At 38.6% G+C, this 13,229-nt stretch overlaps 1 protein-coding gene across 2 annotated transcripts in view; it reads right to left on the bottom strand.

The window, feature by feature from the left end:
* Window positions 1-12,006, bottom strand: part of ENOX1 (ecto-NOX disulfide-thiol exchanger 1) — a 285,547-nt gene extending 273,541 nt beyond the window's left edge. For both annotated transcript variants that reach the window (XM_031056831.1, XM_031056830.1), the window contains exon 1: window positions 11,930-12,006. The gene's annotated coding sequence lies outside the window, so the exon portion shown is untranslated. The remainder of the gene's footprint in view (window positions 1-11,929) is intronic.
* Window positions 12,007-13,229: the final 1,223 nt, after the last annotated feature.

Here is a 13,229-nt window from a genome sequence, read left to right on the forward strand (position 1 = left end):
AGCAGAATTTTACCTTACAAAAGGAGATGTTCCATATCTTGGTTTTTGTAGCACAGTACCAGTTTTTCAGTTCAAATTTGTAGGTGCCTTCCTACCAAACTATTCTATTTTAGTACATGTATCATCAGATAGAAGCTGTCACACATTGATGCTAAGAGTTTGGTCAAGTGCATGCTTGTTCATCCCAGGGCAGGAAATTCTCCTCCTTAAGCAGTGTGAGAAACTTCACCTCTTGCGCAAGCAGATGCCTACACTCCTTCAGAGGGCAAGCAATATGGATCAACAAAAATGTAGATTAAGATAAACACCTAAAGAGTCAGCCAGGACAGACAGCATCTCCTGCTTAAAAGCCAGTGTTGGTATTTTGGAAATAACAATTATTCTACCAACTGATGCTGGTAAACATTGGCAAATGAGCCAAGAGTTCACAATTACCTTCAGATATGCTAATACAGCTAACTTATGTCATGTTACCTTTTAGCTTCTTGAACTGTTTTGTTACTCTTCTGTTTTTGTATGCTCCACTTGTGCATTGCATAAGTATCACTTATTCAGTGAGGAGAAGGCAGGGGAGAGTGATGAACTTCCATTAAAATGGAAAACACGAGGCCAGAATATTTCATGTTAAGCATAGAGTGAAATTTGTTTTCTGATGAAACTAAAACAGACCCTTGAACTTAAAAGTCAATGACAGGAAAAAAAATACCATGAAGATATGATTTATAGTAGTAAAAGAAAGTTATTCAGGAGTCAATAATTTTTCAAAAGGATTAACAGAGCATATGCAGCATTTTCCATAATGAGATAGGGTAAGTATAGGAAGCTCAATTTGCATGCTATTTGGATTAAATTGATATTTAAACTGTTGATATCTAAAGTGCTGTTGCTGTGACAGTAAAGGTAGAGGTCCTGTACAGCCTCTGAAAATTAATATAGTTCAGAGAAAATTGTAAAAATTGCAATCCTTTTCATATCTAGTGGGATTTAAACTATACAAGAAGGATGGTTTAGGTGACTAAATTTCCATTTTTTATCATCAGGACACAGGGGCTGGCTAAAAAAAAAGGCATCAAAGTAACTTTTTGAATTCAGATGTATCTGCCTCTGGGATTCAACTAGGAATTTAATGCCAAATGGAAAACAGTAGGTAAGCATGAAAGCTGAAGTAATTTATCACTGCTATCTTTTCAACAGATAAGCATTTCTTTGTTTGAACAAGCACACATTACAGTACATTAAAAGAAAAATGTTTTGGACAGCACAGCTTCCATAGGGCTTCTACATAATGAAATTTCAGAAAACATTCAGTATAAAAGTTTTGGTGCACAAAGAAGATTATTAATTTTCCTTCTGCATGACAAATAGATAAATATCTCTATGCTAAACACAATTTTAAAGCATCATACAGTGTTCACGTTCGTATTTTCAATGCTTCAGAAAGCACTAGAAAGGTACTCAAATTATTAATTTCTTGACATATACAGTTTAAAAAGGCCCAAACTATGCAATTGAAAACTACTGTTTTTCTCTAGACTGCCACTTATAAACCCAACATTGAAACACCCTGATTTCTTTCCATCTCATACATCAGTACCAGTCATAATGATTCCACAGACCCTCTTGCTGCAACATCACTATCTTGTGTTTGTGCTGTCAACAGCAGGCATATCAGCAATCTGTTTCACTTTTGGTCATCTCAGTGACTGATCGATCAGAATTTAGTGAATGGCTCTTTGCATGGTGCATGTCCCATGCCAACTAGTTTGGCTCAGGAAATTAAAGAAGAGCAAAGAACTTTACAGTCCCTTCTCCTCCTCAAATGCTTATAAGGGAAAAATACAATTCCTAATTAAATAGAAAATGTTGCTACCACAAATAATAAATAGAAATAAAGGAGGTTGCATTTGTACATATCAGGTAAAATGGAGGAGATTCTAATATATAGTCAGATGTGTTTTATAAGTGATAAAGACAACTGGTATCTGGAAGAATTAGTAGCAGAGGAAATCAATTATTATTTTGATTTTCTATTGTTTTCTCTTCTATATGATTAATGAAAGGCAGCCAGGTATCTATTGCATTGAGACTCCAGTGCTGGATGTGACTGCTGATGCACTGATCATATCAAAATGGAGAGGGAAAAGAATCTTTAAGTAGAATTAGAGTTTATAGCAAACCAAAACCATTGTACCAAATGTTTCCATCAACGTAACCAATCTGCAGAGAGAAAAAGCAGGTTGCCCGATCGACCCTTTGCCTGCCCAGCTGATGGTTATTGGAAAGAAGAGGACAATCGAGTTCTCTTAAGAGTGAATGCAAGCACAAAATAAGGAAAAAAGAAGTAGAAGACTGTCTGTAGACAGTCAAAGAAGAAAAGAAGAAAAGGCAAGGAAGAAAAGTCAACAGAAAGGATCCTAGAGGTTCTTCTCTGTGTCACTGAATCTTTGAGAAAACCAAAGACTCTACAAAGGAACAAAGAAAATACCTTTTGGAGAAGAAAATACCTTTTTACAATGGAAAGGAAGGAGGGAAAGACTTGAAGCTAAATGTGGAAGCCAGATACAAAGTTAAATCAGTGAGAGGAGAGAGAAGCTGCAGTATGCACAGTATTTTGTCCATTTTATTTCTATGTTCTCAAAAGCAATGTCAAAAGCCACAGAGTTTTTAAAAAAGTAAAGATCTAGTTCAGGCTCGCAGCCCTTGCACATCGCACATGGTTCTAACTTCCCTTTTGCCCTGGGCCTCCAAAAACACTCAGCCCTCTATTCAAACTTGAGGGTGGAAGTAGATCTCTGAAGAAGACCACTCCTCTCCTAGTCCTTTAAAGACTTCTTGACTAGACAACATATTTTCTGCACACTTCAAATCTTACAAGGATTCATATTTGAGCTTTTAGCTTATGGCTCCCAGATGAGGCTCAATCCAATAAACTCAACTGATGGGCTTGCAAATTTGTCATATGCTTCTTGAGACATTCACTACTTATAAATATGGTGAAGCTATGTACATTCTTCCATGGATGATAATCCCTTGCTCCTTTGGCCTAACATGACACAGTTCTGCATACCTGACCAGGCAAAGCCTGGCACAATCCCAAACCAGCCTGCAAAGAGGCCAGAACAGTGCCATAAAAAATCCTTCACCAAAGATCAGCCTAGGAATGACAGGTGTATGTATATATTGATGGATGAATCTATAGCTGGGTCATACCCACAGCAGAAGCAAGAATTTCTCAACAGTTCTTTTCCTTTCAGATTTTTGAAAGGACAATGTGAAAATTTAGGTCTACTGAACTGGAGGCAAGGAGAAATGCAAGAAAGATGATAATGTGGCACTATGAGGTGACAAACAAGCCAACAATAAGTCTGTAGTGTAAGAAAGTTATATAACCATTTTCTGAGTTGTCTGGACTTTCTGTACAATACAGAAAATACCTATACCCTACCAAGAAAGCATATTGCAGCAAGTCCCCGCACTGATTTAGGATGGTTGCATTTACCTTTCCTTATAAGCCATCAGAGAGACAACTGTACATTGTGTAAATACAGTTGGGACACGAATTAATTTCAAACCTATCACATAATCTGATGAGATTTCCCTGGAGATCTCCTAGCACTTTGCAGCACTGTGAGCCATTATTTCCATACTTATTGGAAATAACGTCTGAGCCCAGCCAAGGCACAATATTCCCACTGAGAGTTGTCATGATGGGAATGGAATTAATTCATATTGTCACTGGTTATATCCAGGGTCTTTTTGGCATTACTACCATGTAGCCCAAAATATATTTTAATCCATGACAATACAGTACACCACAAAACATAATTTGGGGTGTCCTAAATTTGGATATAGATTCCCTTTTACATATAGAGACCACAAGTCACTTTTCCCTGTATTTACAGAAGCCTGATGCAGCTCCATCATTTTCAGAGGTTGAGCTCCTGGCTTACACCCCTGTGGAATCAGAACTGTATCTGTGACATAACAGAAGCATCCAAGATCCTTTTAACATGCAATTTATTAAAGAGATAGACCTTAATCACAATGAGCTGTGATGCCGGCTGTCATACTTTACAGGATGAGCAAGCAGCTATATATTTTTTTTATTGCAGTTAAATTAATTCACACTTCTTATGAAGTTACTTATCTACTTTAAGAATTCTCCGTGTGGCTGCTGTCGCCAGATCTGGACAGATCCCTTTGTGCTTCACTATAAAACCAGCCATGCTGGAATTTTTGGATGAACTGAAGACTCACCTATGTTAAAATCATTTTTAGATTTCCAAGCCATTCTCCAGGAAACTTTCACCAAATATTTCTGGTTTATTTTTGCAAGCGAATTTTCTCCATTTATAGTTGATCTGTTTTTCTTACCTGATTTATACAAGCATGCTTGTAACACTGCAGTTTGTCACCACGGAAAAAACTGTTTGATCACCATAGCTGATGTCACAGAATGAATCAAGTATGAAAATCATGGAAACTATTTAAAAAAAAAAACCCAAAACATCAAGTAAACAGCTTTCTAAGCAAATTCATTAACAATTTGGAACTACCCAGAAAGAAATTCAATCAAATATGATGTTTTCGTTTCAATTTTCATAAATTTTCAGGGTTTTTTAACCTTTTTATGTTTCTCTGTAGCTGGCAGCCACTGAGCAAAATCCTGTAAAATGGGTTCTAGCAGCCCCACCTCATAGCCAGCATCACAACTCACAACGAGATTGCTGCAGCTTCAAACCCATCTCTCCCAAAACTTTCACAGGAGGCTGAGACACAGCAGTCTTCTCCCTGAGGGTATGCTGAGACCTGACTTGTCCACTTAATTAGCCACTTAACCATTCTAGCAAAAGAGGCTGAACATGCAGCTGTCTGCAAATAGCCTACCATTGCCCAGCAGCTTTAAATATTATATATCTATATCTTTATCTATCTCCATTTTCCTGACAGAAATAACCTCAGGCCAGAAATCTTTTCAGCTGCTGTGTCCTACCCATGTGGATGCTACAGTGATGTCTATTTTATGGATCAATGTTGATTTTATTCCAGGATTCTGTAAAGCTTTGAGGCAAAAGGGAAAGAGAGATACCATTTCATAATCCAGGGGAGCCTTTTGGAGATTTACCCGTAATTCAAGTACAAATCCAGAGTAACCACATTTTTATTTAAATTGTATATTTCTGTATTTAATAGGAAAGTAGATAAACTCATGTATTGCTTTGGCTAACTTACAAATTTCTTTAGCTACTGGTAACACAGCTAAAAATGGCATTCCAAGGTGATTCTAATTTTAGCAATAATAATAAATCTTATTTACCATATTAGTCTTAAAGTTCTATAATTTTGTCACATTTTGCATGAAAAGATAAGCTCAACTTTATTTCTCAAATTGTACCATTGATGCTGCCTTAGAAGCAGCCACTTTCATCACTATCACATGTAAAATCTCTGCGGGATTAAGCTTTAGGAAACACTTTCACAAAAAAGAAATGCCTCTAATTAAATGTAATTAATTTACTAGTGCCCTGGAATTGCAAGTATTTTAAAAATAATATAAACCTCAAGCATTTTTTTTGCTTTGCATGTGATAAATGCTACAATCACTCTTTTCAGTGAAAATACAGAGGAAATAATATTAGGTGACAGCAAGTTCATCGGAGCAGGTCAATTGAGATTGTCAGGATTCATTAGCATGTGTGTGACTGGTAAATAATTGAGTTAATTTTAGGCTGAGTGACATATTTAGAAAACTATGAATCACCTTATTTTGTAAATTTAATCAACCTTTGCTCTTCCCTGGATAATTCAGTGTACATCTGCAATATTAAGTTGCAACTGACTCTTCACTCTGTTGCCCTCACAAATGCTAGTGGTTTGCAAAATTTCAAAACCATCAACTGTATTAAATGCTGGCCTCCAACAAGGATTTCAACACAAATAAAGCATCATAACTACAAAGAAAACAGAAGTGAAAAAAACAAACAAGCAAACAAACAAAAAAACTCCAAAAAAAACTTCCTAGAAGCTGAAGAAGTTACTTTCTTCAACTGAAGTTTTAGCAAGATTTAGCTGAAATCTCTATTTGCTCTGTCTCTAAGAATAAAAATGCTTAAGTCCGCAAGATAGCAAAGCAGAACAATTATTTCTCTGGAAACTTTCCCAAAAAATAGCTTCTGTTTGAAAAATTTAGTCAATCCTCAAATGCTTCTTTGTGACACTCTGTTAGCCCAATTATCTCACGTTACAAAACAAAAACATTGCACTGCATATGGATGTTCCAGCTTTGGCTCTGAAAAATGCTACTTTCAACAGCAGGAAACATCTTTTTTCAAAACTTAGCTTCATTTGGAAGTAAGTCACAATTCCTAGCTAAAGCAAACTATTCTTTTACTTTTCATTGGATGTCTTCTGATCTGTTAGAGGGTTTCTCTTCATTTCTGGAAGAAATTCTATTAGCACTAGATTTTATATTGAATATGACAATAATTAGGTAACAGTGGGTTTTTCTGTGTAAAATTTGAGCTGTGATATGCACTAGCAAAAAGGCCAATTACTCATCAGTTTTGTAGTTTGAATATGCAAACAAGTTGCTTGTGGATTACTGGCAGCTACAACGTGGGCTCTGACACTTAACTGTTATTAATACACAGAGCAATTAATGTAATTATAAATATGGGAAAAATATCAACATTATTTAAACTAGTTAGTTATTAGGAGGTAAAATACTTTGTCAGCTGTAATACAATACAAATTGCTGCACAGTGTTCAATGTGATTATAACACACATATATTCAAAGTACTACAGTTTATATTCTAGGTCTGTCCTCCAGGGATCAATTTATGATATTCTATGCTGGGTATTTTATCTTGACAAAATAAGGACACTTTGTTCATGTGTAGCTACATTTGGCTAGCACACATTTTCTGTGTGGGTAGGATTCCAGATCCAACCCTTGCACAGTGAATAGGGATACACATTGGGATGCATGGGAGGCATCATTAGTATCTACACAAAAAGCACCACACAAGTGTGCACCTGCCTCTCCAATTTGGAAACATTTTCCTCAAGCTTGTATCAATTTTCTTCATTTTTGGCATTGCTTTCTTGAGTGTTCGAGCTAAAAATCCCACTTGGACATTTACCATCTACGCCCCTTGCAAGCAGAGGATATAGTGACAGGCAGTGACTCTGCAGGGGAGGTTTGGGAGGTCTACTGAAATGATCCATGCAGGTGACAGACAGCTAGGTGAGCAATGTAACATGGACAAAACACACTCACATAGGGGACTGCTGCTTTCTTCCATAATCAAACTCATTAATCCATTTAAGCAGAAGTACCTTCATTTTCCTTCATTTTCTTGCACTTGGAATTAAACTCCTGCTCAGAATTAATGGTGTTACAAACAGCAGCCAATCTTAAACAAGACTAGTTCAAATCTTATTAGTGCTTTATTTTTTAAGTCTGACAATTGTGTCACCCATTACTGACATCCTCAATTATTAACACCATGTGTTACTGGGTAGCATATGGCATGTTTAGCAGCGGGATTCGGCCACAACCGCTCCAGTGAATTAGGAGAAGTTGCTCCCAGGTACCAAAGTGGTGTCCTTGTAATCACCTATCGTAAACACACATTTTCCTAGCTCTGCCAAAGGAGACAAATAGATGCAACACCCTGCCAAGTCCGAAAAGCAAAATAACTTTGATTGATAAAAGGGACAACACAGCAGAGGTGCATATTACTAGATCCCCATTCCCTAGATGGGGAAGCAAATTAAATATTAACAGGGAACTGCTAAAAGCTGACACTTTCTCTAACCAAAGCAAATTGCTGCTGCCCAGCTCATAATGGCTGATGCACAGTCCTGCTTTATTTCCCAGCTGCTCCATGAGACTGATTCAAGCTCAATGAAAACAGTCCTTTCTGGATGCAGTCTCAAGTAAGAACAAGAATAGACCAAATATCTCAGTCTAATTGATTAAACAGTTCTGCTTAACATCATTATCAATGGTCTGCATAAGGGGATCAAGTGCACCCTCAGTCTCCTTGCAGAGGACACTAAGTTGGGTGGGAATGGTGATCTGCTGGAGGGCAGGAAAGCTCTGCAGAGGGATCTGGACAGTCTGGATTGATGGGCCAAGACAATTGTATGAGGTTCAGCAAGGCCAAGTCCTGGGTCCTACTCTTGTGTCACAACAGCCCCATGCTGCAGGCTTTGGGAAAAATGGTTTGGAAAGCTGCCTGGTGTAAAAGGACCTGGGGGTGCTGGTTGACAGCCAGCTGGACATAAGCCAGCAATGTGTCCAGAGAAACTTTTCTATCAAATCATGGTCAGATAAGGCAGAAGTACTACTTCCCTACTGGTTACAAAATGGAAGATCCATGCATTACTTTTTCCTGATAACACTACTAAGCAAAAAAGACAGTTTGAAAGTGTTTCCAAAGAGGTAAAATATTTGTGTTTTTAAGAAAGCTCAGTGCAGAATTCAGACAATTTTCTGACAGTTGGTGTCTGAAAGTTCTTTGTTTGATCAGAATGCCTTCATTTTCTTTAAAGAAAGCTAATTTGCTTAGTTGGTATAGAGTACGTATTCAGTGTCCCCCTTCCAGGCGTCACATCTCAACACAGTGTAAGTCATTCTGCATCTCTGGAGGGCTCTTGTGAGCCATACAGGCTTTCAAGACTACCAGCCACCTCCCTGGCCCCTAGAGGAGGGGACAGCCAAAGGACTGCCTCCACAATGGGTGACCACCGCCTGCTGTCACTCGATAGCAATGCCCACGCAGCAGTGCTGAGGGACTCCATGCCCTGTGCCAGGGCTTTGTTCCATGCACAGCCCTTCCAGCTGAACTTCCCACTTTCTGCCTGCTTGCCACATTTCACATTACTTTCTGGGTTTAATGTTTCAGATTTGTGTGAAGTTTAAAAAAAATAAAAAAAAAAGTGGGAGCGTGCCAGTTATTCCTCTGAGGTTTCAGAACACTAACTTTGCAGTTCTTCTGCTGTTTGGCACAGGCTGCCACAGATGGAAGACAGATATCTGTCCGCCAATGTTTAAAGAGGACCAGATTTTTTTGTTTAAAATCTTTTGCTGTTCATCACTTACAGCCATACAATCAGCCAGACCAGCCCTTCCCTCCATAACAAATGCATTCACAAAATGAACAGGGGAGACCATTGCCTGCACAGGATTCACACACCCAGAGATGTCTGGGGTGCATTGGGACTGCCTTGATGGATAGTTTTGGAAAGAAAGGGGCCAATTTTTTCTAACCTGGCTTGAAAAGCTCTGAAACTCACATACCCTTCTACCACAAGGGAGCTCATTTAATGACAAGGAAAACAAAGTTGTCCAGTAGCCTTTTCAGCAACATCAGCCAGGAATTTGCTAATTTTGAGTTGGTCCAACCTAAATATCTGAGGGAAGCTGTTGAATTGGTGCATGCTCTTGCTAAATCAGCTGTGTTCCCTTGCCTGCTGATGGCTGCTGACTTAGTCTGACCTCAGATACTCCAGCTTCCTCCCCCAAGTGTTACAGTCGCTCTCTGCTATCACACCTGATCTTTCACAAAAGTTCCTGCACCTTCCAGGCTTGTCACAACAGCCCTTGGAGCATAAGCTGAAGCCACCTTGACACAACAGATTTCCTTTTGTTCTTGGAGACACGCATATGCCACAGAGACTGCAGTTCACCACCTATACAGTTCAAGCACTCCTGAGCACACCCAAGTGGGATAGCACTTTTGCAAACTGGGCAGCACTGCTGCTTCCTTTTCTTCACCCCCCTTTCTTTTTTTTCCCTTTTAAAGTAAAAAGTTGGCTGAAGCAAGTCTGTTTGAAGTTAAATTCCTAATTTATGCTCAGTGAGCTGTCTTGTGCTGTGTCCAAAACTGGCAGAGAAACATTGTCGACCTTTCCTGGAACCCCTATGCGCAGCCTAGCAAATGAAGCTTTCTCTTCTGCTCCAGCATCCCCGGAGCCTGAATACTTCAAGGATTAAGGATTTCTTGCTTATGCAGAAGGGCGGTGTCTGCATGACTGTGTGCATGCAAGGAAAGCAGAAAGTAAGCTATGTCACAAAGTCCTGCAGTGCTCACTCCTTTCTTCCTTCCTGCATGACACCTTGGGGAAAATTCAGGGAGAAAATGAATGCTGCAAAATGACAGGCACTGGACAGTGTCTGGAGGAAAGCAGGTAAACTTGCTACCCCAGGGACAAGGGCATGGCTGGCAGGAGGGGAGAATCCAGACGGCTGGTTCTCTCCCAGCTGGGGATGAAGAAGTCACAGGTGAAGCAGGGCCACGTGCCTTACTAATAGCAGCAGCTTCCTGCTCAAAATAAGAAGCAGGTTCACACATTTGTTCTCCAGTTGAGTTCAGACGTAAGCTGCAACACAGATGTTCACAGGGCACAAAGGGGACACCCAGCAGAGCTGGCTGCAAAAGAAAATTTACAGGAATGACAGCAAGTTGCCTTTTACAGCAGGCTCTCTAGAGAGGCAGTAAAAGGAAAGCTCATTCCGCTATGATTTTTTTTTCCTGAAACTCCTCCTTGTGTAAGGTCTCACTACAGCTAATCTCCAGAGACTGCAAACGAATTAAGAAGAGGAGAAAACATAGGAAAGCAAAATAAGAAAGCAGAGTAGAAAAAAAGCAGAAGACATGAGAGTCAAGAAATGTATCACAAAAGGTAGCAGTAAGGGCATGCCAATAGATGTGAGAAATATTAGGAAAACATAAACATCGGAACATTGATCTTTTTCACACACTCTGAAAGGGTGATTAGACATCCCATGGAATCCTCTGACAGGCCTAGACACAGGTCTGTACATCCAGGAGCTCCAGCAGTAGGACATTAGGTGATCCAGGCAGGTACCTGACTCCATGCATAAATTGGAGACAACGGTTCTTCTCCGTTTTAGCTTTTGCTAAAATTTAGCTATTTAGTTTTTGCTAAATATCTTGGGACCTACAGGTGAAGCATGCTATGAAGATATGTTGCATTCAAATTCTTACAGAATAAGCAACTTAGTGCAAAAATCCATTTTTATGAATTTCATGCATAAGCATTTAACCTCTCCCCATTTTTAAATCTCTTCAAAGTTTCTCACACAGATCAAGGTAAGTCCAACTGTTACATCCAGTATTCAAGAAATCTTTCACTTCTTCAAACTGAACTGAATCTCAAAAAAATTGCCTAGGTCTATGAACTCTTTTGAAAGAATAAGAACTTCTAAATCTTCTTTCATTTAACGTTCTCCATTACTAGGAGTTCAGCAGAGCTTCAAGAATCATAAAGTGTGATCTGACTTTTAAAAAAGAAATCACCTGGAAATTGCTTTGTTATCTGCAAGAATGTATTTCTGAAATTGCCTGAATATTTTCTGTAAATGATTGAAGTAAGATGTGAGCATCACTGAAACACCTAAGAAGAAAATTTCCAGGAACTTCAATGTACTCAAGTTTTCAACCTTTATGGTAATTTCCTTCCCATATTTAGTTATATTCATACCTTTGCTACCTTCAACAGTTGCAAAAAAGCCCCAAAGGAAACACAGATGTAAAGCCAGATGAAGCACAGCCTCAAGTAAGGTGGGATCAAGAGAAGAGCCACTTCCTCTCACTGATTTTACCTTCAAAACTTCTTACTTGCTTGTTGAGACTCACCTTTTGGTTCACTCTCAAGTTTGTGGGTTTGGCTAAACATTAATCTCTGAGCAACTGTGAATGTCATACCCTTCCAAATTTCTGTCCTACAGTAACCATGTGTTATTGAAAATTCAGCCTGCAAAGATCCATCACAGTATCCCATTCACAGCAATTGAGATTTATCAAGAGCTGTAAGGAGCTCAGCATTAAACTATCAACAAAACTCACATGGTCCAAACCATCCAACACAAAGCATGAATGTATCCATGACACGTACCTATTTATTGCAGATACTTTCCCAGTTTCAAGAAGCATATAATCTTGAAGAACTGCTTCAAGTTCAGAATCCAAGATCTGATAAAAAAGATTATATATTTTTAAAGTCATTAAAAGTATACAGCTTAAGCACATAAAATGAAAAAAAATATATATTGTGCAAAATTACTACTTTGAAATGAGCCCGTGAGCCAGTCCTTCTGAAGCTGTGCATCACCTGAGATATGTGGGTGATAACAATGATGGTATGGTAATTTATAGCACATTACATTTAAGGTATATAATATTGTATAGATTCTTAAGCAACTTCTACACGTGAGTTCAAAACTAGTAGAAAACTCAAAAAAAGTCCCAAAATTTTCAAATAGTAATTTTGCTACAATCATTTGCAATGAAAAAACAAACACAACATATTGAGTATTAAAACTGCCAGTGGCATATCAGAAAATATAAATGATTTAGGAAATCACAAGCATCCTTATGTGCATTTAAGGAGTATTCTGCCTTTAGCTTGCAGCAGTGACACGAATAGGGAAACCACATGAAACAGTGAAGTGAATAGGGAAACCACATGAAAAATCAAGGGTATCCTTAAGTGCATTATTTCTTTAATGTTCAGAAATGCTGAACATGGCAGTTCTGTTACAGGTGTGAAATTATGGATGTACATCCTTGTAAGGATACATATAACACCTAATCACAATTAGTCCCAGAGTCTCTGTAAATTTTCCTGGTGATTCTCATACAGTGACCCTGAGCATAATGCATTTATTAAACCTGATGTGCTTAACAAAGCAAAAATTGGAAGATGCAGTAGTAGAAAGAAATAGGCTCAGAAGACTATGGAAGGACACAAAGGAGGAAAAAAAAAAGAAAAGGAAAAATGGGAAGAAAGTTCATGTGTCCAAATGCAGTTGGTCTGATCTCTGTTCTGCATAATAACCATCATTAGTATATGCTCTATTGAGTATTTTGGTGGCACTATTGGCAACTTAGCATTCTGCAACAAGAAACACCTTTTCACACAGGACTGCCACGCAGTATTATCTTTAAGATATCCTGTATTATCTTTAAGATAATAAAGAGCCTATATTTTAAAAAGTCTTGTCTCTTTTCTTTCCACAGAGTTTTTCCTGAGCTTTGTACAGCAGCTGTGCTACTGGTACCTACCACATAATTCCCAGTGAAGGCAAAGAGAATCAGCTATAGAATTGTCTACGCCCACTATGCATCAATGGTCACCAGCTGGGAGCACCTATGTGTCCCAGCTGAAAAGCAGACATTTGCTTCTCCAAAGGATC

This window comes from Geospiza fortis, unplaced genomic scaffold, assembly GCF_000277835.1.
Source record: "Geospiza fortis unplaced genomic scaffold, GeoFor_1.0 scaffold194, whole genome shotgun sequence".
In the NCBI taxonomy this organism is placed as follows: Eukaryota; Metazoa; Chordata; class Aves; order Passeriformes; family Thraupidae; genus Geospiza; species Geospiza fortis.